At 42.4% G+C, this 25351-nt stretch overlaps 1 long non-coding RNA gene across 5 annotated transcripts; it reads left to right on the forward strand.

Annotated features, from left to right (window-relative positions):
* Nucleotides 1-1564: 1564 nt before the first annotated feature.
* Nucleotides 1565-25350, forward strand: Gm34649. Of its 5 annotated transcripts, XR_865468.2 has the most exons (11): nt 1565-1667; nt 2301-2343; nt 4071-4304; nt 6661-6760; nt 7482-7723; nt 8201-8273; nt 9434-9496; nt 10764-11018; nt 14371-14528; nt 23586-23664; nt 24970-25350. It is a non-coding gene; the product is annotated as a predicted gene, 34649 (long non-coding RNA). The 5 variants fall into 5 exon arrangements; XR_865470.1 differs by lacking the exon at nt 24970-25350 and having other exon boundaries at nt 9434-9503; nt 23586-23821; XR_865469.1 differs by lacking the exons at nt 1565-1667; nt 24970-25350 and adding an exon at nt 1925-2208 and having other exon boundaries at nt 23586-23821.
* The last annotated feature ends 1 nt before the right edge of the window (nt 25351 follows it).

Raw genomic sequence — 25351 nt, forward strand, 5'->3', positions numbered from 1 at the left:
GACAGTAAGAATAAAAGGGATGCTGGAGTCCTCTCATTTGAAGTTTTTGATCAAGTACAAGCAGAATCTATGGTCACGGTTATAATTCTAACCTGACTCCCATTCCCACTCCAGGACACGCATGGACAAGTTATCACTGACAGGTAACCAGTTCTGAAGCAAAGGCAACAATTGGTTTTCAAGCATTTTCTTAGATGTCAACTCACTCTGCTGTACGGTGCAAAATGTCTAGCTTCAGCCTCTTCTTGGAAATCTGGGGTCTCTGGGACTTCATGCTGTCACAGATGCTCTTGCGTTAACTGTATATAGTTGTCATCTGGGGCACTTGGAAGTGCAGATGGTGTGCTTCAGACTCTGAGCTTCCCATTCACCAGGGAACAGGCCCAGGGCCTTCAAGTGTTCTCCCAGGTGTCTGAGTCATATTCCCTGAAACTGTCCCACTTGGTATCCTCCCATCATAAATGGCTATAACTAGAGGGGGTGGTGAAATCACTGTCATACTCTAGAGGAAAAGAAGCAGCAGAGACACCAGGAACCTTATCCACAGTCACAGTGTGAGGTAGTTTGAACCAGTCTAGGAAGTCAGAGCTCTGGGTTTTCATATTGAGGTTGTGCATCGAGTACCTCTCTGAGCCATTCTACCCAAGGGCTGTCCTTTTCAGCTGTATCTAGAGAGTCAATGCTGACATATAACCTGCTCTTAGAAATCTGCTTCCCAAGTGCTAGGTAGAAACATCTGGATAAATGAGATGTTAGCCGTCACCAATACTGGGTTGTTTCCATCTTTCCTACCTCCTCCTTGGCCTTCCCTGATGCTAACAACAGAGACCAGCCCACCCTTAGCAACTTTACAGAATGCTTCTGGGAAAACACAAGACATTCCACTGCAGGACACCCTGTCAGCAAAGCTGGTGGAAGCCTGAGAGAGCCTCTCCGTTCTGCTGGGAGTCAGTGACTTATCACACACGATCAAGTTACCTTAGCAACCAACAGGATTTCAAAAACAACGTGACTCACACAGAGTGAAATTATGTATTTGAATAAAGGGAGGAGACCCTGGGAAGCACGGTATGGAAGTTGTCCTAGAGAGCCTTACAAATGGCTGCTCTTGCACTGCCTGGCCTGAAGGACATTCTTTCTCTTTCTCCTGTTTCAACTTGAAACTGTTTGAATCCACACCACATTCATCCTGCCAGTAGCTGCCTTTTTTTGTTTTTTGTTTTTTGTTTTCAATGTGTCAAAACTGAACTTGGCTTTCCTTCTTTGTGGTAACCTGGCAACTGAAATATAGTGTCTGTCCTGGAAACATCTTTTTGCTCCTGGAATTCTGTGAGCCTGTAAGATGGCTCACAATAAATAAAGGCGCTTGCTGCCAAATCTGAGGACCTGACCTCAATTTCTGTGATCTACAATGTGGGAGGAGACAATGAATTCCCACCAGTCATCTTCTGTCCTCCCTCCAGACACACACAAACACACGCACGCAGGCACGCAGGCACGCAGGCACGCAGGCACGCAGGTACGCACGCACGCAGGCACGCACACACGCACGCACGCACGCACGCAAACGCGCACACGCACAATCTGTGTCAGGCTCACAGTGGCTTTTATCTCAAAGAAATACATGTAATGAATTAAGAGTAGCATCTCCACGTGTTTCTCTTGAGGTAAGGGTTGCTTTTGTGCTCAGTCTAGTTCAGGAGCTCCTTATTCAGAAGGGAGAAGGTACCACTTTTTTCTCTGTGTAACCAAGCACCTGACAAAAAACGACTGGAGTAAGAAAAAGCTTCTCTTGTCTCACCGTTCGAGGGTCCTTCATGATGGAGGGGCCATGGCAGCAGATACATTGCTGCCTGTGCCCTGGACTACTTGCTGCCCTACCCTACCTGCCCTTGGAGGTTGGAGGTGAGGTGGCACAGAATATGGAGCAGATGAGAAAAGCTGCAGCAAGTTCATCCGAACACTGCTACTTCAAGCTCCTTTAATACCCTCCACCCATGCCCCATTGGTCCCAAGAAAGCATCTCTTCTAAATAACAGTTCCCGATTGGCTGTCATTGTCTGCATCAGCAATCCTTTGTCTCTCAGGCAGTCCTCAATTAGGTCCTCCTGCAAGAGACACCTTTGCAGCTCTAGCCCTGCCATTTATGCAGAGGTGGTCTAGCCATTCCTACAACAGAATATGAAGCAGCTGGTCACAATGGAGAGAGTGAGAAAAAGAGGGGGGAGTGGGGAGGGGAAGGGAGGGGGAAGGGGAGAAGATTAATGTTGGTACTTGGCTTGCTTTCTCCCTTTTATTAGATCTGTGGCCCCACCCCATGAAACAGTGCTGCCCACAATTCGGGTGAGTATACCCATTTAAGTTAACCTAATATAGAAACTCACCCACAGACAGATATAGGTCTGTTTTCTAGGAGATTCTAGAGCCTGCCAAATAGACAGTCAATGTTAACCACCACAGAGGGGACAGAAGCTGCACCCACTACCTCAACTAATTCCCACAGCATCCCACAGATGAGGTCCTGCCATCATCTTTATTTTAAGATGAGGAAACAAGTTGAGATAGGTTTTAATTCTTAACAAAGGCCAGGCAGACCGTCAGTGCCTACGTCAGGTGGAGTGCTGGAGTTCAACTCCAAGGCAGCATTCTTTTTTTCAAATGATGGTTTCTGAATTCTGGTGGTCCCTGAAAGCAGGAAAGAGAATATGGTAAAGAAATATGGACTGATGTGCTCAGAGAAGTTGAGCATGTGCCAAGGGCATTGCAAACTGTTATTGGAGCAAGCAGATGCTTAAAAAGCTTTCTGAAGATGCTTTTGGTAAGACTATCCCCAGACTGGCTCTAAATGGTGACTGTGGAAAATGGGAGGTGGACGCCATTCAAAGATGAGTATCTGGTTGCAGCCCTAAGCCTAGGAACCAGCATTCACCATGCAATGGTGGATGAAGAGCAGAGGTTCTCATATTGGGACTCAACTCACAGATGAGGAAATAGAGGCTGTTATTAGGTCAGTGGGTGAGGAATTCATGGTGTGTTTCCTGAGAATGAGATGATAATGTAACCCAGGTGGGTTTGAGATAATAGAAATAATGGCCAATGGAAGCCAATGGGTGTTACCCTGCATGTATACCTGTGAACCTTGAAATGGGGCTATGTCAAAACTAAAAGGGGGAAATGTCACGGCACTCTGGTGGAGTCAGCTTGACAAAGCGAAAGCTGGGAAGCTGGTTCATGAAGCAAAGAGTTTCAAGGAAACTCCCTTCCCGGGGGCCTGGCATTTTCTCCCTAATCTATATAAACCATAAAATTAATTTTTCCATTCCCACATTAGTCTAGTGTATGGATCCACGTGCTCTCTATATAGTATTACCTTATTGTAAATGCCTTTTAAGATTGTATCCTAAAGCCTTTTCCCAGTGTTCTTAGATTCCAGATAGCAGCAAGGAGCTTAACCCATTCAGTAACTAATTAAGCACTACAATAAAACAATAAAGCACTAGCCATTAACTCAGCTGTCTGCAGAAAGAGACTAAAAGTCTCACTGAGATAGAAATCTTTTACTACAGGCTACATTCCATGTCAAGAGTAAGTTGATATACTACCCTGATAAGGGGGAACTCTCCAGACAGGATGAGTTTTACTAGACCTAAGAATTTAGAGCTCTGTGATAACACATTACTCTTAAGGCCTGTCAAGAGGTAACAACCCCCTGATGCTATTAACCCTAAAGTGTGAAATTCTTGCCTGGCATTAGGCTGATCCTAGGCAGGGCTTGTTATCCCTAATGTAAACATTTAATTAGTCCCTGCAAATTCCTTTCTGCTGTAACTGGTGAATCTCAGTGTATCTTGTCTTTTTGTGATTTGTATCTTCTGATAATTCGTTGTAATATAAGTCTGAAGCTCAACCAGAACATTACATTCAGATCCAACATCACTCTTGCGTGTTTGTCTGTCTGTAACTACATCCGACTCTTTGCCCATCTGCTTAAGAGATCTCAGTCCACACAGACTGGGGCCCAGAGGGTCTGTGGCAGGGCTAGACTGTAAAAGAATAATACTCTTTTACAGGAGAAGAAGGTGAAGGTACGGGCATGAAGAGGAAGAGTGTCTCTGAATGGATGGCCGAAATGTCCTGGAAAATAACCACAAAGCTTCCTGAGACAAAAAAGTAGAAGACTAAGATTTGAAGATGACCCCAAATGGCAAACATGGTGGACTATTATTCTGTGAATAAAGTTACATAGCACAGGCCAACCCTGTAGGACTCAGAGAAGACAGAGAATTGCCCACATCAGAACCCAGGTTTGTGGTGCTGAGGTTGTGACAAATCTGTGAAAGTAACCAGAAACATAGTAGGAAACATTTCCTTTGTGGAATATACATGGACAACAGTGGTCTCACCTAGGATTGGTGGTGCTATTGATTCCACTCTGAATTGAAAAGATGGAGACAGGGGTGTGTGTGGTATAAGTGGGGACTGAGCAGGGGTCAGAGCTGACCATGGGGAGAAGAATCAGGGAAAGTCACAAAGCAATGGCTGAGTGCCCTTGCCTGTCCCAAGCTGAGGCACAGCTACCACATCTGTCCCAATTTGAGTGTTCACAATGCTTGTAACTGGTGCTTAAGGAGACATCATTTAAATGGCATGATGGTTGTGTTGAAGGGATGTCATGTGAAAGATATATTAGATTTGCTTTATGCACTTCCTGGAGTATTCAGCCTGAAGCTCCCATAGCAGCATACAAAGGAAGGGAAGTTTGACATAATATTTCTTGATATGTTGGGCTTGGAATCAGAGCCAGACAGAAGGTGTTAGATAACTCTGTCCTGTTAGACAGAGTCTAACTAGCTTGGGGCAGGCCTTCTGGATTCCCACTAACTGATGGATAAAGAGAAGGAACAGGAGTGAGTCAGGGAGAAAGAAGTGGAGGTGGATCTGGTCGGAATTCTTCTTAACACACAGCACTCATGCGGACTGCATCTGAATCTTGCAATGGGTTTAGCCTCCGTTCAGTTCTGTGTCTCTCAATATGGGTTGAACTTAGTAGGAAGATGTCATAGCAGGAAAAGATTGGTGGAAAATACCCCAAATCAGATAGCTGTTGGCTTCCTAGTAGGCCAGCCAGTTTACTTTAGATCCCTGATAACCCTTAGAGATTCAGAGAGCAAGATCTGAGCTGAGATCCATAAACTAGGGGTACTATATTCTCCTGGGGAACATAGTAGGAAAGTACTTGCCTGAGACAGGGTCTGCAATGGACCCCTGGGCCACTGATCTTAGCCACACACCCCAAATGTCTCAGTACACATCTATGAGGAACCATGAGTAGCAGTAGCTATTGGCATTCAAGATGGCAATGTTACCTTTATACTTCCTGTTCTTATTATGACTTAGCCCAAATGCCTGTCCCTCCCTTTGTTAATCGTACTAACTTTTAACCCTTGGCGACTCCACTGCAATTAGCACTTTTTGCTCTTTGTACAGTCTTGTCTCTGGATTAATCTCATTGTGGGCAACAAGAAAGTCTTCATTTATGTCTACACAAACCTATAAGACAGTAAGAAAGTATTTCTATTTTTGCCAAATGATTTGCTTAGAATCATTTCAAAGGTAGATTTATATTCAAGTCAGTTGGGGGCCTTAAATTCTGTACTTGGTAGTACATCCTGGCATAAGCTTAGGCAGGAGGAGACCAAGGTTACTTAAAAAAACACTTAACACAGGCAGACATAGCAAGACTCTCCTGAATGTTCTGGAAGCATAGGGCTCTTGCTGTACCCTCAGAAATTTACATCGTCTGCAGTATATTATATACACTTAGCTCAAGCTAGTCTTGATCCAAAGTTTGACAACTGTCCCAAAACTATTACTTGTGTGTATGTGTGGTTTTTTGAGACAGGGTTTCTCTGTATAGCTCTGTCTGTCCTGGAACTCACTTTGTAGACCAGGCTGGCCTCGAACTCAGAAATCCGCCTGCCTTTGCCTCCTGTGCTGGGATTAAAGGCGTCCACCATCACGCCCGGCTCTATTACTTTTATGCTAGTAGCTACTGAACTATTTCTGTCGAACTTGGCTGCCTAGCTTCCAAACTATTTTAAATCTGATGTCTGTTTTGCCCAGTGAAACTGAGAGAACTATTTTATAATCATGCTCTCTGGAAATAAAATAGTCATTGGAAAGTTTTAATAAAAACGTATGTGGTAGTAACAGAATTTTAAGTCACGAATTGGAAAATATGTAGCAAACTCTTTATTTACTAGTCCATATATATTTTACTTGTGGAAAATTTTGATATTAAATTAGACCAAGGCTAGTTTTTATGTTTGAAGAAAAGAATCCTAGCTGTAAATCATAAAACCAGATGCCTTTTCTAGTTTGTTTTAGATAATAGATATGATATATAACATATCATATATTACTTGCTTTGGACTTAGAATGAAATTTGTTAGTCCTGTTATTTAAATGTTGCACATTTATAAAATAGATCTAGATTGATTCTAAATTATATTCAAGAGTGAATATAAAATGTACAAAGCTATCATGATAAAGTTAGCTTTCCATGTGTATATTTTATCATTTGGATGTTTCCTGGTCATGAATTTACAAGTTTGTTCTTAGTTCCTTGAGAATTACTGGTCACTGATTTTTTTCCCACAGATCTAGAAAATAAGCAGAGAACCTTTGCTTCGTTGTCAAGAATTTATAATATACCCAGAGCTTAAGAAGGAGGCTGGCCAAGGCGATTCTCTGATATCCAGTTGGGTGAAGTACCTGGGATCATATCTGTGGAGCTCTGAATGGAGTTGTGAAGGCCAAGGGAGCTAGTTACCCTTGTTTGGAAGGCTAGGGATCCAGGTTTCCTCTTGCAGGAGGCTGAGCCATTCCTGGATTAGGTGCTGATTAGTAGCCATGCAAATTTCTTGCCTTGTCATTCCAGCCCAAAGTGAACTCCCCACCCTTAGATATGGTCTTGCTTGTCTTATAATGACCTAATTCATTGCACGATAAGCATGCCCAAAACTTTAACTGAGAATGAAACACTTATCATCTATTATTGGCTCCTACCACTCTTCAGAGGCCATGAGGAGTTTAGCTAGAGCTTGATCTCTGCAGCTAGGGGGATTGACTTGATCGGTATTCTATGCCTCAGTTTCCTCCTATCTAAAATGAGCCTGCATATGAAATGTTAGGCTACACATAGAGCTTAGAATGAGTGTGGCATGGGTTCATCACTAAACCATAGAAGTGAAATGCTATAGTACACTTTATTTTTTTATGACCCTCTCAGTGCTCTGGGTGTTGTGTCAGGCTGAGACAGTTCTGTTCTTCTGCTTGCCTTCCTTTCCTTAACCTTCACCTTGTTTGCTGTTAGGCAAACAAGACATATGTTGGTTAAAAGGAAGGCGCACGCTAAGCTTGGGCAGTTGAGTTGCCCTCATCTCCTCACTATTCTTCCTTTGTTTTTCTAACCTTCCCAGGTTCCATTCTGCGCCTGGAAAAGTAATCTAAACAGACAGCATCACTTGCCTGTCTTTGTCAACTGATCCTGGAAACCCTGGCAGGAGGCAGAAGAGTGAGAAGATAGAGTGATTGGGTCCTTTTCCCAACATGCCTGCTTTGACCCAGCATTTGCAGCAGCACCTGTGTCCTTCCTTGACTATGGATTTGGTCTAGCCATTTTTTTCTTTCTTTCTTTTGCTGTTGTTGTTATTTGGATCAGGTAATTCTTTTTTCCTTCTCCAGCCTCAATAAAAGTAAAGGATTCCTGTTATTGTTAGTCACTGAGGGTCTTAGAATCCACCCTTTCCCTTCCTTATGAGTTCCTTTATTCGAGTTTCTTTGGGTGAGTCAGCAGAGGTAAATTCCCCTTGGTGATGATCACTTATCTGGACATGCCCTTTTATGCCTCTGAACTCCAATCTTTAGGGAGTTGGTCAGACTACCTTGTCTCTCAGGTACCCTGTAAGTTGGCTATTATTAGCATTTGGAGAGGCCTTGTTAAGTCGGAGTTTTCAGTTATAAACACAACACATCTCTATTAAAAACAAGTGTGGAGAAGTGTGCTTTGGGAGGGAAAACAAATCACAGAGATTCTAGGTGCTAATTGTATGGGGGCGAGAGTTAAACTCAGAACATGGCTGACTAGGAGGTCCGTTTCTCACACTCCCTTCCCCTCCTCTTTCTGTGGTGACTGAAGGTGGAATTAAGGAGCTGTCATCCTGCATGTGACAGAAGATCCTAGGTCCCCATGTCTTGAATGTTTCAGTCCTGTAAGTGATTTATTCAGCCACAGTGTTGGAGTCTAAAATGTTCATGCTCAGGTAGCCATGAGAAAGGCCTCATGCTGTTTTATAACAGTACTGTGTTATAAAGTTGTGTTATACAGATGGCATTTTATGGAAAGAGCATGTGCTGAAGCCCTCATTATGGAAGAAACCAAATACCTGGCATGGTCTCAGTTTGCCCTTGAGGTAACAAACTAGACCTGCAAGGTGGGCGTTGATTCCTTCTGGAAAGTGATGTCTCTAGGGACCAACACTTGCTTTCTTTTAAAGCCTCTATCCATCACCTTCCAATACTGGTGGACAGAGGACTCAAACTCTAGCACATAAGGCTTTGGAACAAATCATTCCTTGGTCAATCATGCATGTAATCCTAGACACAATTTATAATATTTAGTAATTTATATCTTGTCAATGGGTTTGTAATTGGTATTATTGGAATATTTCATTTTCAGCACATCCCTTTGTATTTTGATGTTTTCTTAACAATTTCATGCATTAATATATCAGTCTAGGTAATTTTAACACTACCCTGTCAGCCGTCTCTTCTGAGCGGGTAGAGCCCCCCTGGGTATCACCCCACCCTAGTGCATCTGCATGCATCAGGCCTCTGCAGGGCTAGGCACATCCTCTCCTGCTGAGGCCAGACAAGAGAGCCCACTTAGGAGAATGTATTCCACGGACAGCTTTAGGGATAGCCCTCACTCCAGTTGTTGGGAGACCCACATGATGCTGCTCATCTGCTACATATGTGAGGGGGAGAGGGCTAGGCCCAGCCTGTGTATGGTCTTTGGGAATCCCTCTTTTTAATAAACTTCCTCCTATTTTGTTGTCTTCTTCTTCTTCTTCTTCTTCTTCTTCTTCTTCTTCTTCTTCTTCTTCTTCTTCTTCTTCTTCTTCTTCTCCTTCTCCTTCTCCTTCTCCTTCTCCTTCTCCTTCTTTCTCCTTCTCCTCCTCCTCCTTCTCCTCCTCCTCCTTCTTCTTCTCCTCCTCCTCCTCCTTTTTAACTCACAATGTTTATGTTTGGTTGCTTGCATGAGCATGAATTATGGATTATTTACGGTAACATGGGCAACTTATCAGTGACTATTCAATTAAAGAAATGGTGGCTCTTATACCCATTAATCACCCGTAGTCTCCCTTCCTAGGTCTCATGAAGTTTCTGTCTCCTGCTCTATGAGTGACGAAATGGAGAGGTACATCTTGTACAGGTAGTATGTGAGTAACCACAACTGCAGTGCGGTCACAGATCTATTAGTTGTCATGCTCAGAAAACACTATTTCATAGCACACCTTCCCAACCCTGGACTCCACCCTTTTTCTTCAGGATGTTCCTTGAGGCTTTTGGTGGTGGTCTAAATGTGCTATTTGGAGCAGAGCACACCACAGTCATTTGCTATCCTTACTTTAGCCAGCTGTGAGTCTCCATTGGCATGCTCATTAGTTTCTCACACATAGATAACCTGCATAGTAGGTTTTCAATGAATGTCTCTAGGAGATAAAACCCACCTGACTCAATATGAAATGTGGCCATGATCAGCATTGAATGGATTTATGATAAGGAAAAGAAACAGCCTTGAAGGGAGAACCAGGCATTTACCTCAGATGCCTGATCTGCAATCTGCATTCCAACATGTTTATTTGGTCAACAGTTTGGGGAGAAAGAATGTGTCATTCCATAGGACCAGCTGTGGCTGTATCTACCTACACGTTTCCCAAAGTTGGGAACAGAGCAGAATATTCAGTTGTTTCGATTAGAAGATGGCCATTTGAATGTGTTTTACATGTTGATGTTAGGCTGCTTTCAGTTGCTACTAGGTAATAAGGCCTGGGTGCTAAGGTTATTTCTGGAGCTGTGCATAGATTCTAAAATGTTCGTTTTGGTGTCAGTGTTGATTCACAGGAGAAATTAGGTAGGCAGCAGGGAGATCTGGAATCCAGAGGCTGAGTTCCAGTCCCATCATTAGCTAGCTGCACTTGTACAAGCAGCTTGACATCTTTGGAATGGAGCTTGTTTACTACTTTAAATTTGAGGGACACATTTGTACTTTCCAAGTATTTTCATGAACCTGGCTAAAATTCAACGGTCAAGTAAATTCATTTAAATATCAAAACACCCAGAGAAGTGTATAGAGTTAGATTGACATGACTTACAGATGAGGAAAGTCAAGGCCCAGGGGTTGTAATTACCTTAGGGAACAGTTACATTTGACCAATTAACTTACATAATATTTTTACTTGCTCCCCCCTGTTTCCAGCTTCATTTTGCTGTGGTACTGTCTCTGTGAGATATTTCATGAGGAACACAAATAATAATGTAATTATTGTTTGCAAGTTTTGAAACGAGAATGTCTTTCAACACAGGCTGTATTTAAAGTTGCTTTTTGCTAGAAAATTAGTCTTTACTGTTAAATAAAAGGCAAGTCATTTGATTTTATAGACGCTCTATCTTTTCTCCTTGTTACCCCCAAACCTCAGATATTTGCCCTCTGGAAAGAAGTGACTGTATAAGCCCCACAACAAAAAAGACTGGTGACCACACATTTGGGACAGTCAGAATAGACCTGCGTGAGGTTTGCTAATTGAGAGAGGAGAGGAACACAATTCATTTCTGACTCGGTTATCAAACTGTTCTTGTAAGTGACACGACTGAAACCACCTCTTGGCTTTGCAAACTGCTGAGTCCGGACTTCTGCATCTCTGAAAGCTCAGCGAATGGATCTTCTCAGCAAAGTGAGAGGGTTTCACCTGCAAGGGCTGTCAGGGGCGGCTGCACCCCACGACCAACCATTTCTCAGGAGCTCTCTTTCTTTTTCACCTGTTGAATCCCAGTGTGGTGACACACAGCTTCACACATTGCTCAGATTTGCTTCATGCTATTTCCTCAGCAAATTTGGTCAGCATAATTTTTGCTTAAAAAAAAAAAAAAAAAGAAGGTATTGCCAGGATGAGATCATTCAACTCAGTATGAGAGTTTGAAGGGACAAGAAAAAACTTAACTGAAATCCTTTTACCCCTGAGTAGGCATTTAGGCTCTGTGTGTTGGATATTGTATCATAGAGTCATCAAAAAACTCTGTGTTCATCTTTGGTAAAATTTTTCACAGGGTAAACTATCCACTTTTTTTTTTAATTGCAGCTTAAAATCTTAGGCTGCCCATAGAACATTTAAGTTAAAAGACCTTATACTAAAATTATAACCAAAAATATCTTTATTTTCTTTAAGTGGGAGGACTTTAGCCACTTTGAGCACTGGCCATCTTCTAGGGTCCCATTAAGAACTGAACAACGTGGATAGAGTCAGCCTTAGAACACTCTGGCATCTTGAAGTCTTCTGTCTTCTGAGGAGTATGGTGTGTTCCATATTTGTATAGAGGCCAAAAAACATGAGGAAAAACCAGACATTATTATGGGTGTTTTCTTTCCTTCTAGACATTATGTCTACTTCAAAAACAAACTTTGGAACACAGTTGTAGTTGCATGAATATGCATGTTGTCTAGCTGAGACGGAGCCATTCAGGCTGCTTATTATAAAGCCAACTTAAACAATAGGTGCACAGAACCAGAAGAATGGTGTGTTGCCATTTAATGAATTATAGATGCAGAGGTTCCTAATAAGACACATGGCCTTAGTTTGTCTCACTCATCACAGATGTGCAAAAGGACTTCAGACTGAAAACAAAGAGAAAGACCATGAATTCAATTGTACATATCTCTGTGTTTGATAACTCTGTCATATGAGTTGATGATTTTCTTATTTAAACATCTATCTGCTTATTATCAAAGACACTTAATGCTGGTTTTCTGGGCTATTGTTGAGTAATTGGGGATTTAGTCATATCTAGCTATTTCTACCATTTTTCTTCATCTGGGATTTACTGCCCACTTTCTTTTTTTTCCATTTTTTATTAGGTATTTAGCTCATTTACATTTCCAATGCTATACCAAAAGTCCCCCATACCCACCCACCCCCAATCCCCTACCCACCCACTCCCCCTTTTTGGCTCTGGCGTTCCCCTGTACTGGGGCATATAAAGTTTGCGTGTCCAATGGGCCTCTCTTTCCAGTGATGGCCGACTAGGCCATCTTTTGATACATATGTACTGCCCACTTTCTTAGAATATGATAAAGTGCATTGGAGAGGCCTATGGATCATTGCAGTCTCCACAGGTCACTCATGTACATTGTGCCTCTGCTCTAGCCTCATATTGCCTGGAACAGCACTATTGCAGAAAGTCCTTCATCATGCTTAACAAGAACATATTGCACAAATATTCTTGATAGCGTCTCTCTCTGAAGCTTGTACAGAATCTTGTCATTTGTCTACATAACATACTGAGAAGTTTGGAACTGGAAAGTATGGAGAAGAAACAAGACATGAAATTTTATAAGGAGGAGGAGAAGAACTGAGTTAGTGAGAAATAGTTGTGGGGAGTGCTTCTGCAAACTTTACAGGCAGCAGAGAGATGAGCCTGGGGTTGGGGCAACAAGGCAGTTTGGTGCAATTTGACTGAGTAGCCAGTTTTGGTTCAAACTTCAGGGGTCTGAACCTGAGTTGTTTATTTAGGAGTGTTTAAACATCACTATTCAATGAAAACTATGTTTGTGATAACTAACTCAATCCCTCATGTATGACAAAACATACCCAAATCTCCTTGAGGAACAAAACAAACTAAATACAGATCAGATGTGAGTACATTGAAACTCTTCACAAAGTACATCTGACAGCTTCCTTAAAGATAGGTCTTATAGATTGGCTAAGAAAAATAAGTTTGTGAGAAGGGTCTGGAGTAGGGTCCAGTGCAAGAAAGTCTTTGACCACAGAGAAAGGCCAAAAAGGCAAGAATGTATATCCACTCCAGACTTCTGGTGGAAAATAGGTTTTGGATTCCTTTCCTTGAAGTAACAACTCAGGTGTATAACATTCTAGGTTCTCCCAGCACAGAAATGTCTGTGCTGACTCCAGAAGTTTGAACCAAGGCTAGTTACTAAGTGGTGCTGCATCAAATTGTGTGCTTGCCCCTGAAGCTCATTTCTTTGTTGCCCAAAGTCTCAGAGACTCTTCAAAGAAGGGAGTGCGCAAAAAAATTCCCAAGTTAAGTAAACATTTACAAGGTCAATTCCATAGCAATGATGTTCCATGGGACTGTATATATCCCAAGCCAAGCTCAAGGTGAAATGCTCTGACTCCAGAATAATAATATAAAATGAGATACAGACTATATAAAAATATGCTGTCAACCATTTCCCAGGAATGAATGATCTATGGGAACCTGTGTGAAGCTTCTATTTGGAACTTCCATGAGCAGAAGCTTGATTCTGTAGTCAGGTAGAAGCTGAAATATCTTCTCCTATTATATAAACATTTTACTAATGTTAATAACCACTTTTAGGTGTACAGATAGCCTTCTTCCATAGAAAGCTACAACTATAGTAACTCTTGCAGTCTTTCTGACTTCAAATACTAGTCTAGGAGAACAGAGGAACAAAAGAAGAAAGGTATGTGGTTAATTCTGTTGACTCAGTCATGTGCTGAGACCCTCGGGGACAGCTTCTACCAGGAAACCCAGCCATCATTTTTGGTAGTACATCAGTTGAAAAGCTCCAGGAAATCTCGGTCCCTCTACACTCAGCATTTTCTCATGCTGCTGGTCGGCTGGTAGGTAGGACTTCCTCAGACTGAGATCAGAGAGCTAGCTTCTTGGTTCATAGTGTTAAGCTTAGATTTAATTATGATACTTTTATGTTTTCTAATGATTTTTTTTATAAAGAAACTATAAGTGAGGGGAGGTGGAAAAACTCATAAAGGCTGTCATCTCCAAAGGACTTCAGATGAAATGGTGGCGGGATCATTGCCGTGCCAGGAAGAGCATGGACAAAGACTGTGTAAATAATTTATAATTCTAGAACAATCATATTAGCATGTAATTAACTCATGATTCGAGAATGATCATGATATATTTGCTAAAATGATATCTGGGTACATTTGTCAAATGGTTTCCCCAACAATTTATGTGTGCATGTGTGTGTGTGTAAAACCCTCAAGAAGTTGCTAAGAATGAAGACACAATGTCCTTTGGTCACAGGATTCAGAGGCTCTTTGGATCGGATTTGAAAGCCTTTCCCCTGAGGACTAGCATTCAAAGAACTGTAAGGTACTACGCAAGTTTCCAAGAAAGGGAGGCAACCAATGGTCATACCCAGCTGTGATGTCTATGATCCATAACAGCCCCAGCATGACAAGGTATCTCCACGGGTAGGATACCTTGGTATTCCTAACTCAATGCTAACCAACCACTGTCTCATTGAACATAAGGCCCATTTAAGAGGAGTGAAATTATTCCTGGTACTGGAAATCTACCTTTTTCAGGGCTAGTAAGATTATGGATCTTAGAGGAGAAGCTTATATTGCCACTTCACTAAACCAGCATACTTTTTAAGCACATTCTAGATGCTTATCCTTGTATCCCATAGATAACTGCAGGTTTCACTCCTCATCCACAGCTAACCAAAATAAGAGAAGAACTAGTTGTGGGGTGTCCAGCCCCAATCTATGGCACAACTCTGGCACTGGAGACTCAGAGACCATCAAGCGGGGGCGGGGGGGGGGGGAAGGGTTGGGGAGCTGGGGGTTTGGGAAAGAACATTTGTAAGAACTAGATAGCCAAGAAATCTGCTCTGACATCTTATCTCCTAGAAATGATAGGCAAGCTTTACCCATGCTACCCCAACAATATGGCTGTCTAAGTAAGACCCAAACAAGTCCAACAGCAATAGACATGCTAATGTGGAAGGGAAAAAAAAAACCAATCTCATACGGCCTAGACAAAAAGTTACAGAGAACTAAGGAATGTTGCAAGCAAGAGAAATACCCTTCCCTAGGGATGAGCCTCCTAACTGGTTATCCAAAAGCAAGTGGTCACCCCTGAAATTATAGACATACAAGTAACACTAAGTGGTCTCAACAGGTTGTATTTATAAATTTGTACACACGTACACACACACACACACACACACACACACACACACACGCGCACACATACATACACACACGGACATACATGAGCACATGCACGTACACACACTTACCAATTAAAGAAAAGGAGGTCCTGAATTTGAGAAGGAGTAAGTGGGGAGGAGCACAGAGGAGGTAGATTGAGGAAAGGGAGGGGGAGAAATGATGTAACCATATTTTAATTTCAAGAAATAAAAAAAAAAAAAATAAACCTCCAGAGTCTTCAGGGATGTTGGGATAATAATTACAAACATTTAATTCTCAGTATGCATCAATACTATCTTAAAGACTTAAAATTGAACTATTTCATTGTCATAAGGCCATTATGAGGCAGAACCATTATTGCATTCACTTGTAAGATAAGAAACTTGAGGCACAGTGTGGGAAATGTATCCGTTGTCAACTCACCTAAGAAGAAGGAGGGGGATGGCTTCACACTGCAGGTAATTCTGGAGGTGTTGGGATAAGCAGGTTGGGCAAGACAAAGGTATGAAAATGTTTTCTTCTTTGCTGTGGGGTTGAGAAAGAGGGTCAGGCATTCCACTGACAGCTACAGCCTCAGTTATTCTGTGGATGTTCAGAGGACTAGAAACACTTCAGAGGCAAGACAGTTTAATGCTAAGTGTGCTAACAGCCTGTGGAATAGTGGTCCCAGGTGTTTTCATCCATGCTTCTCACTTAGAAAACCTTGGGGCCATAGTTTTTCTTTTTCTCATTGCTTCCTTGGAAAAGCAGAGACAATAGTTTCTTGTTAGTCACTTAGTGTCTGCCACTCAGCCCTTTGCATTTGTCTATGAGTAGGGAATTTTTAAAAAAGGACTTTGTGCTTTATTTAGTCGTTGTGTTTAACAATTACTGTTGTGTAACCAACAAAAATCAAATGCCGCTAGGATTTGAAACAGCAAGGAAGCATTCCCATGAGGCATCAGGACTGATATTCAGATAAACTCCAGCATCACAGCTCTGCCTATGAAACCATATACCTTCCCTATATTCTTGCTTTACATCCCAAATTCCAAACTGCATTTACTATTTAAGAGAAAGCAAAAGAACAGGATTTGTAGGTGGGTGGTGAGTTAGTATTTTGAAGCAGTGACTGCCAGTGATCTGAAATGTGCAATCACGTTTTCTGGTCAGTGGAGATGTGGACACCATTGTTTGAAGCGTTTTCTAGCAGAGGGAGGGGGCAGAGAGCTTGCTCTGAGCAGCTGGAGTGTATTCTCTGTATTCATCCCAAGCGACCATTAGGAGGTGTTTAATATTTAGCTGTTTCTCACTATAATACATCCTCTTCCAAATTATCAACAGGGAGAGGTTGAAGCATATTTTTAGCAACATGAAGTGCAATGTGGAAAATCATGAGGACCCGGTGCGGCTGAAAGTCTGTTTCCAATTGGCTAACACCAGAGCATGCCTAGTCATAGCACAGCTGAGCAGAGCCCATGTCTCCCTTTGAAACACAGTGTCCCAGATTTCACAGTCATCCCGGGGCTTCCAAACCATTAACGCCTTCACAGGCATTGTAAAAGCACACACAGCAGCCTTCTGCCTTTAGGGTTAGTTCTCTGGTGATAGGATTACACTCCATAAAGCTTGATCGTTGGAGTCATACAAGGTAAAAGAGCTGGTACACTTTCAGTTCACACCCTGCTGATTCTAATAGTTTTCTGTCTTTATGAATTCAAACTAGCAGAATAAAATGAAGGATGGGAGTCATTCTAGCATTTCAGTAAGTATGCTGGTCATTCGGCAAGCCGACCAACATTATTGAAAGAGGCTCCTGAATGTGATGCACTGTTTCAGGTGCTCCAGTGTCATGTAACGTGCGCAGAATACTATTTAGCGAATGATCTTTGGGATTGGGTTCGCACACAATGTAAAGCAAATTCCAGGTAGAGTTGCTCAGTCTGCCACAAAGGACAACCTTGTGATACTGGAGCTTATTTTGTTATGAGTCCTGATACCTGATGAGAACGTTCCCTCGATGCTTCAAATCCTAGCAATACTTTACACATAGTTTTGTTGATTATGGTATATATGATGCCAATACTACGGAATAGGTCTAGTTCTGAGACAGATTATATATTTAGCAATAGTCTTCATTTTAGTAACCAGCTTCAGATTTTAATTTATGACTGTAAGCTTTATTCTGCTGGGCTAGTGGAAAGAAACCTTAATCTCAGTCCTTTCGGGGTTTCCCCAGGTCTCCAGGACTGTGTCATACTTCTGGGTCTTGTGCAATATTCAGACGCTGGGGTCAGGGGCTGTCATGTCTTCCCACACCTGTCCACTTGCATATCTGTCTTCCTTATCCTTCAAAGATGGTGACTCTTATCCTCTGCCACCATACTTGACTTGGGCAAGGGAGGGGGATGGAGAGGACTGTGTCTGCTCTTGTTTGCCCATGTGTGTCTTTTCTCCAGCTCCCGTTCCTCTCTTCATTCCTTCTAGACAGCACTGCTAGGGACTGAAGCATAGGTCCTTTCTGTTCCTTGACTGACCTCTCTTTATTCCTGACCCCCAAGGGAAGCTGTTTAAAGGAAGAGGAAGTCGTTCTCATTTCGGGCCCTTCAAAGGACTTCCCTAATCTTGAGGGCTTTGGTAGACACAAGGTGAAAAAGACTAATGGGGTAGTTCTACCCCTTTCTCTCACTTTTTCTTCCTCTGAGGCATGGAAGGGCAGGGAAGTTGGGAGACCACCTTCCCTGGAGAGATGGAAAGGGAAAATGGTTGGAAGATAAAGCTATATGTTTATCAAAATATTGCTCCCTAAACCCACATGGATGCAAATATGTGTGCTCATCAAAAGCCAGCCAGCAAGGTGTGGGAGCAAAGAGGTCAGCAGAAAAGCAGAGCCCAGCTCCTATGCAATGGAGAAGGTCCCTTTTGGGTCTGTACAGAGATATGAGCTCTCAGTGGGCTCTTTAAAATTAGGTAGCATTCTGGCAGTTAGTGCCTAGAAATGATTGGTTATGGTAGAATAGCCCAGCAATCAGGGAGAACTGATCAAATGACTTGTGGAAGACTTGAAATAAAGTGTAACTCTGAGTGTATGTATGTATGTATGTATGTATGTATGTATGTATGTGTGTGTGTGTGTGTGTGTGTGTGTGTGTGTGTGTGTGTGAAAGCAGAAAGAAAGGCAAAACTTTCTCTGAAGTAATTATTTCCTTTCAAAATTTTAGACAAATCATGTAGTCTACTGTAAGAATGGAAGTTATCTCTATTTTGGTTATATTCCAGAGCCTTCCTATACTGTAGACATATTTAACAATTCTGTTAATTTTAAAAGGACAGGCTGAAAAAAATACTCTCATTAGTGTTAATACAGTAATACTGAAGTGGCTTCAAAGACCAAACTCATTGTTAACATAACTCTCCTCTGTTTTTGGAAACTGAAGATGTCATCTAAGGACTTAGATGACATCAAATGAATCATTATTATGTTCCCAGACTCAAGCTCAGGCCAGCTGCAGGGCCAGATGTCCCAGTGGTCCCATGGATCCAACCATGCCAGTGTGAAGGAACTAGGAACACAGTGGGAGAGGGAGAGTAGGGGGACTCTAGCTGCTGAAACTCCAGCTGTCAGTGATCCCAGATACAAACACGATTATGATCTGCCTGCCAAAACAATAACACATATTCTAGCCAGAGGTAACAGCCAAGGATCTAACGGCTTGATGAACACATGTGTATTGACTCAGGAGTGTCTAGAAGACACGAGAAGTTCAGTATTTTCTTCACTACGACTTGAAAGGAAGCATTGTGTGAATCTGTAATGACTTGACTCCCAGTGTTATGGACCAGAGAAGCATTGCTATCACTAATAGCAGGTCGGAAATGCAGAGTCCCAGGCCTTAGCTCAAACCTAGTGCATTTCGCACTGAAAAGCATGATGAAAAGGAAATAATGGTAGCTCATAGTACAACCTGAGAACTTGCTGTGGCTGGCACTGGGTGGTGCCTAGAAGATAGGAATGGCAGACCTGGCTCTTCCATTTTTGTCTCCGTGTCCCTTCTTTTAGGCCTCACCTTCTTTGTCTTTAAAACGAGAAGGTTAACATCTGACTTTGGCTTGGGGTTGCAGTGAGAGTCGATTGAGAACACTCACCAGAAAATGCATTATAAAGGCCACACACTTTCCAAACACGGAGAGATAAAAATTATAGTTACTCACATCTACTAAAAATGGAATCGGGCTTTTTTTGACTTGTGAAATGAGTCACAGAGTCATTCTAAGACAATTGTGAAGAGATATGTGACAGACAAGAGACCAGCATAGAATGTTGATTGTAAAAATTGTCTCTTAAAGGCACTATGGAGGGAACTAGCAGTGATTTCTAAGCTGAGTTATTCATTAATGCAGGGACAGCACAACAGATCAGTTGCATCAGGACCCCACATACTGCCTGAGAAGAGCTTTCCATACTCTAAGTGCATCCATGCTTGGGCACGATGGGCAAAGCACTAGACAAGAGCAAGTTGCTGTGTGCATGGAGCATTTCTTGCCTCTGTGGTCTTTGAAATAAAACCAGGATGAGAAATTTACTTTGCTTTCTTCTCCCATGTTTCAAGAATTTCCCACAGAGGCATTCCATTTAGAATTTCAACTTGGTGAACTTTAGAGGAGCCAGTGATCTCATCTTATTGCACTGTGAACTCAAAACATGGAGAAGTTTTGGAGTCTGTTAAAGTGGTGTGGCACAGTACTGTCACAGCTCGTTGAACTTTATAGACAGGATGTAGTTGAAGAGGGATGTGGGGATCCATGTTGTAAACACTGGGATAGAAGGAAACTTTAGAAAACCCTACAGATACTGAAGGCTGGGATTCAGGAAATCCTGGGAACTTGAAGATCCTGCAGGAACAACCTGAATGGGCAGGTGCATTCTTTGGAGTCAAGTAACCCTAAAGTTCTGCATCATCAAGGACATGGATGGACCATAGGCATGATCAGGGCACCCAACTTAGCTGAGGATACAACTGTCTTCTGTTATAGCATTCTTGAGTCATGTGGTCAAAGGTCTCTATCTTTGGAGAGGAAGTGAGTTCCTTAAGATGAGAATGGTCTGGTAAGAAGGGGCACCAGAGTATAACTTATATGGGTGACATGTTATCTAAAACACTCTGGGATAAGGGAATGCCTTAGTGGTCGAGAGCATGTACTGTTCTTGTAGAAGACCCATGTTCAGAAACCTAGATCTGATGACTCACAACCACCCACAACTCCAGCTACAAGGGGTCTAACACCCTCTTCTGACCTCTAGTGGCATCCACACTTACACATGCACATAATTTTAAAACAAAAATAGCAAATCTAAAATACTGGATACCATGATGCATGAGATCTGGAGTCACGAACTGTGTGGTGGGCCATCTCTGTCTCACTTACCCCGGGTCTCAGCTTATTCCTTTTCTTTTTGCTCATCTTGACTTAACCCTTTAAATGCCTGGGTGACCTTATCTTTGTCGCCTAGAGCGGCTCATCCTGTTGGCAGAGGTCCCCATCCCTTCTCATCTCTTAGCTTTGCTTGACAAACACCAGTTACTCCATCTTGTCCTTTTCAGAACTGGCATTGGCTTAAGACACAGAGTGTATTGTATGCCACCTGTCCAGAGAGATGTGACCTGTGCTCTCCTGCTCAGGAGTTATTAACTAGGGCTCTCCAGTGTCTCTTTTCTAATGGGAATCCCTCCAACCTGTTAAGACAAACCAACAGGGTTTGGAAAACTTCCTTCAGTGGGAGGGGTAACAAACATACTTATTGGAAAAGTGAAAAGAAAGCTTGTGTTTGAGCTCCTCTGCAGATTGTGTTTGGAAAGGGGAAATGAGAGAGAAGCAAGCATGGGGTTTTTCCCCTTTGGTATTGCTCCCTTGCTTTATCTCCCTGTTCCAACTCCTTTGCTTCCAATTTCTCTACCTCTTGCTACAGTTCTAAGAGTGGTCAGGAAACAAGGTACCATTTCTACACACCCGGACATGGGTGATTCTCTCTCTCTGCTGTGGCACAAGGCAAAGAGCTGCTTTCTTGGGTAGGAGGGGCTGGGTGAGGGCACACATCCCCTTTGGAAGATTTCCAGGATCTTAATTAGAAAAAGAAGATTTTCAGCCTAGAAGGTAGTAACCAGATTTGATCTTCAAATGATGGCAATTAACTGACTTTTCTTTAGTTTTTTCAAAACAGGATATTGCTGGTCAGGTGTGCAGCTCTTGTGGTATCGCTAGGTGTTCTCCCTAATGCACTGAGGGCATGAGCTATAGGCTCACACTCAAGCAATAGCTGAGTCTTCTTGCCTCTGATTGGGTTTCCTATGCTATGTGGTCCATATGATGGCCTGAAAACTAATGTAGCCTCAGCAATGGACTGCAGATAGAGAATTTGCTACCACTAAACAAATCCCAGAGAAAATTGTACTCAGATCCACAAATGGTACCTTCTGACTTATGGAGCTTCTCTTGAGTTTTGAAATTCAGTTCCTCTTCTCTCTTTCACTTCCCACTACAAAGTGCTGACTTAGCTTCAAAATTTCTTTTTGGTGATCTTTTTACCCTACTTGGAACTTCTATAGAGATTTTTCTTTTTTTTCCCCCTTCCTGTTATTTTCATTTTTGAGCATTTATGGGGTATTTGATGTGAATGCCAATGGGCCCAGACCATAGGTTTAATCTTCATTGTGGGGCTCTTTAAGATTGCCAGCAGAGAATTCTGTGGTTTGTAAAATTCCAGTTGGTAAGAAAGTTTCTTCCCCTACTTTGTTTCTATTGTGGCCTTTTCCTCTCCTCAATCTTCTGTGTTTGTGAATATTAAGGGTATGGAAGTAGCTTATTACTGCCAAACCCTGTGGCCCCTGCTTTCTAGAAAAACCACAGAACTGTAGTGCCATTCTCAATAGCCTCTCTCCCTTTGCAGAATCTCCCCCCCCCCCCTTGACATGAAAGTCTCTGAGCCTGTATGTTACCTTTTAACTTTTCTCTATTTCACTTGTAAATGTCAAGATCTACGGTTTGAGTTTCACGGTAAAGGAGGCGACCATCGCTGGCTCTCATGTATCTGCCTTCTTCTTCAGCTTAAAGAACAGGTTCAGCAAGGAGGCCTGTCCCTTCTCCTGCTCTACCCTCATCTCCACCAGCACCTTGGCCATTAGCATTTGTCAAGGATAGATTCATTGGTGTTTGTGTGGGTCACGTGAATCTGTCTTTTGTTGGCTTAGATCCAGAAGTCTATTGATGAAAGACCTTGGTAGCTAATTTTATCTGTTCACTGGTCCACACGATGCCCAGATACTTGATAATGCCACCAATTATTTCCTCATCCTCAGGCTAATCTCAATCTAAACTAGAAGCATATAGCGACTCCCCTGGGGCTCTGTTGGCTATCAGCAGACCTTTAGACTTTGCCAGCCTCTATAGTTGCACGAGCCAATTTTTCTTTCTTTAGATGCCCCAACTCTTTTTCTCTGCTCCTTTTTTGGAGACCTCTAACATGTTAGGCTCTTTTAGGTTGGAGAAATGGCTCTGTTAGTTAAGTGTTTTTCATGCAAGACTGAGAACCATCAGAGTTAAGAGCTCCAGAACCCTTGCAAAGGCCAAGTGGGTGTGGCAGCTTGCCTTTAATTTCAGCATAAGGGAGGCAGGTGCTGGAGTTCCCTGGAGCAAGCTGTCTACTCAGATTATCTGAAATAGCAGGCTCCAGGTTTAGTGAATGACCCTGCTTCAATATATAAGGTGGAGAATGCTCAAAAAAGACTTCTGGCATTGACCTTGGGCTACCTCTGCAAGCGTACACACATGCATGCACACCCACACATGTTTGTGTCCACATACATGTGTGCATGCATATGTACTACACATACATGCAAACACTCCCAAATATTTTAGAAAATAACTAGTTTCCAATATATTGTAGCTAAAGTTCTTGTCCCATACATTAGACTCCCATTGTACATGAGATTATTCTATTTTAGAATTTTTTAATCTTACACGTCTGGAACTTTGAACTCTATAGTTTTATAAAAACTAAAATAGTTAACACTCATTCAGTTTACTTTGTGTGTGTGTGTGTGTGTGTATGAAACAGTTTGTATAGCTCAGGCTGACCTTGAACTCCTGATCCTGTCTCAGCTTCCTGAGTGAGAACTGCAGGCATGTGTCATTAGGCCCAGCCACAAGTCATTCTTATAAGTGAAATCTAAGGGGGCAGGGTGAAGTGGAAAAGGGAAGGGCAGGGTCTCTGGAGACCTGAGGTAACATTATCATCTAATGACATATATCCTTTCCTCTTATCAGGCTTGGATTCCTTACTTTCTGGATCAATTACAATGCTCTGAGCAGCAGGGCTCGAAGGGCTCCAGTTTGCTGTTTGGAGGTTTGGAGACTTGTCAGCCTAATTCCAATCCATTTAATGATCAGAGTAATCTGGGAGCCATGTGTGTACCTATATCCCAGCTATTTGAATAGCCGAGGCAGCAGGATTGCTTGGGTCCAGGGAGTTAAAGATAACCTGGACAATAAAATGAGACCTAAACTCAAAATATATTTGTGTGCATGTCCAAAACTGTGCGTATACATGTATATATATTATGCATATATGTGACTGCTGGGCAGGCTTAAGGCTGTTAAGCTTCTGAGTTTGTTTCCTCACGAACTGCCTCTTTGCTGTCTTCCTATGTTGGCTCCTATCCTAGGCAACTGTCCCAGTGTCTAGGTGATGGGAGAGGCAAGAACATTTTTCCCAAGGAATCTCAACAGATCTTCCCTCATCTAATCAGTTAGAACTCCATCCCATGCCCTCTTGCAAATGGTTACTGACAAAGACATTTCAGCTGTCACAGTTTTCTAGACAAAGTCTTGGGCAACTCACCAAATTCAGCACCATGAGCCTGGTTTTGTGTGATCAAGAAGTTAAAATGCTTTCATATTCTTAAAACACCATAGATAGTTAACAGTAAGAACCCATAGAGAATACTAGGACCGGTGTAGCAGTAAACCTTGTACCCTTACTGCACTAGAGACTAGCAGGCCCAGCACAACGAGGGCCATTCTGTCAAACACAAGATCTTTAGACACAATTCCTAAAACTCTAAGTTTCTAGAGGGAGAAGTATACTCTTTGGAATATTGCCTTTTATCTGCCAACAAATTTTCCAAGTTATGGCCAGGTCTTCTTTTCCCTGGGAAGTCTGAAATAGAGCATTTTCAGAGCACTGATACACACAACCAGGCATAGGCAAAGACGCACTTAAGTACAGGGACAGGTACAAAGACAGAGACATCCACTCTATTGAGCATCAGCATCCAAGAGACTAAACTTGATTATGCTCTCAGGATGGCTTGCAGAGGGAGACACAGTCCTGTGCTCAGTTTTGGGTTAAATACAGGATCTGTAAGGCCTGAGGCTGCCTTTAATTGACAATACTTCCAATTTAACATGCATTCTTTCCTTTGAGAGTGCCTGGGCATCCCTGTGAGTGTGGCGGGCAGCTAAGAATACTCTGCAAGGCATGCTCTCTTTGATTGTGCTGTGTCTTTGAGCATTGTTTATGAGTCTGAAAGGGTTTGTGTTGGGGGCTAGAATTCACAAGCAAGAAGACTTGAATACAAGAAACATTCATTATAAAATAATAATAATAAAGTCTGCTATTGACTTTGCCATATCATTTCATATTTTGCAGAGCTATAAATTCTCAAAACCAAGTCAGGACAATGCCACCCCTCAAACCCTCAACCGCGCTTTGCTGGCAGAACAGTGAACCAAGCTGGCTCTGCCCAAAATTTCCTCCATATCTGCTTCACACGTTAAGGGAGGGTATGGCTTTTCCTTGCCCTCTCACTGGACTTTTCAAGCTAGAAGTAAATATTAGACTCTTTAAAAGGACAAGTTAAGTGAAGTGGCGTCTAGTTGTTTGCGCATCCATCCAGCAGGTAGCGTATTTGCTGCGCCAGTGTGTACCAAACTGATTTCAAGCTGAAACGCCTCAGGAACAAAGCAGCTGATGACCCATCCTCAAAAGGTTCATGGCCTGGCTGGCTGGAAATAAAACTTTGGAATTTCAG

This window comes from Mus musculus, chromosome 1 (assembly GCF_000001635.26).
Source record: "Mus musculus strain C57BL/6J chromosome 1, GRCm38.p6 C57BL/6J".
In the NCBI taxonomy this organism is placed as follows: Eukaryota; Metazoa; Chordata; class Mammalia; order Rodentia; family Muridae; genus Mus; species Mus musculus.